Genomic DNA, 2127 nt, shown 5'->3' with positions numbered 1-2127 from the left:
AAGCCCAGGAACGGTGCCATCAGCACATAGTGCTGTCCAACCAACCCGCGTTCTTCGCTGCCCTGGCAGTCAGCATCTGGTCTCACATCATACATCATTTCTTCTTACTTTACTTTCTCTTGTTGATATAAATATAATGTGTATATATATATATATATATAATTAGACCAAAATTTACTCAGCTAAAAATTGTGCAAACTGAACTAGTACCTGAACAAGATGCTTTTATAATAATAATTGAGACTAAATTGCTGGATTGCCTCTGAAGATCTTTGCTTGAATCTGCACCACCATCAGTGATGCAGCTCATTAGGAGCAAAGAGAACTGCTAAAAAACAGATCACTTGGGGTAGTCTAGAGAATAGGCTGTGCTGAATCAGACCCACCCTCCTTCTGTTCCTTGGTTCAGCCTTTGTTAGAATAGCTGATGGCTAGTTTGGAGAGGCTTGACTAAATATGATGAGGAATGAAAAATCAATATTAGAATAGCAGATAGCATTTATTTCCTGGAGAGCAGAGAACAGAAGGCTCTCAGAGAACATGCAGTTCTGTAGACTGCTCAAGAATACTTTTTTTTCTACATAGTAATTTTGCAAACTTAAGTAGATATGTGATATTCCTTCACATAGATATGAGAAACAATCAGTAAATGAGATCATTTTTTTCACCAGAATATGTAAAATACAGAAGAATTTCAGATGTAGGCCATACCAAATAGTCTTAAATCAGTATGATTTTACTAATTTGAAGAAGAGTGCCATTATATCAGCTGATACTAGGTGTCTTAACTAATCAGACGTCACTCACATCTTACATTGCTTAGAATGGACAAGTTTCACTGCAGTTCTTGAGAGGCCTATACTGAAGCCCCAAGTACATCTGACAAGGACACACAGTTAAGTGATAAGGACCATGAAATCAACATCCACTGTGAACAGTGACACCATGCATATTCTCTGGTACGTAACTTTGCATAGTAGCATGCATGGTTATAGATGTGGTTGTATTTGAAGAAAATCATGATCTTGTTATTGAAATTCTGGTAGCAGACATGGACAATAAATGTTGTAAAATACTGATCCAGCCCTATTGTATAGAGATTAAAAAAAGCAATGAAATATTATATTTGTTGACCTAAAACCTTCCACCTTGCTTCAGCAACTGTCACATTACTAGTAAAGACAAAAATACATTTCTTTTAAATCATCCATATTAAAAGGGGGTCATATTTTAACCTGAGGAAGACATTTTCTTGTGTTGTCACATAAAAGCAATTCTTGACTAGATGGCCCATAAGCCTTTCTTGGTCTAGCATTGTTCACAATGTTTAGCTGTGCATCTCTCTTTCTGGGCTAACTGCATTGTCACAAGCTAAACTGAAAGCCATGGCAACATGCCCTCTTTGGTCACGAGGACTTATCCTATAAAGAATATATGCAACTAAAAGAGAGTCCAAAATATAGATAAGGAAATACCTGAGACTGTTTCATCTCAAACATTTTTAGGTATGAGTATGCTCACAGACCTTGCTATGTTACAAACAGAGCTCAGTGCTAAAAAAGAAACATACATACTAAGTTCTACCATTTTGCTGTAGCTCTCAAAAAAGATGTAGACCAAAATAACTTTTTGTAGGTATGCTCATTTCTTGTTCTATTACATTTTCTTCCTCACTCTGATTTGTTTTAATAATTATGCTTTATTTTGACACCTTGAATCATTTCCATGACATTCAGCATATTATCTGATCTGCATTACAAGCTGTCACTGAAAATATGCTGTGCAGTAAAGTTAGATCTGAGGTGACAAGTAACAGCTTTTTTTTCCCCCCCTATAAATTTCAGTTTCATGCAAATCTCATTTCTCACTGCACAAAGCTCATGACAACAAATTGGTGCTATAAATTTATGGCAAATTTATCACTTTTCCTATGGTCTATAGTGGGTACTCACAGTAAATAAAGGTGTTAGTCAGTGGCAGTTTTAAGTTTCTGCTAAATATCCAAGATCACCACTGGGTTTTCTCATCGGTTTTCAATTTGTAAATGTAAAGTGCAAGAGTTTGCCTGTTCTTTTTTGTTTATAATGAACACTTCAATGCTTTCCTTGTTCTTTAACATTAATTGTA

Source organism: Coturnix japonica, chromosome 3, assembly GCF_054131305.1.
Source record: "Coturnix japonica strain WE chromosome 3, WE-NBRP24, whole genome shotgun sequence".
Classification (NCBI taxonomy): Eukaryota; Metazoa; Chordata; class Aves; order Galliformes; family Phasianidae; genus Coturnix; species Coturnix japonica.
Note: the sequence above shows the minus strand (reverse complement) of the source record.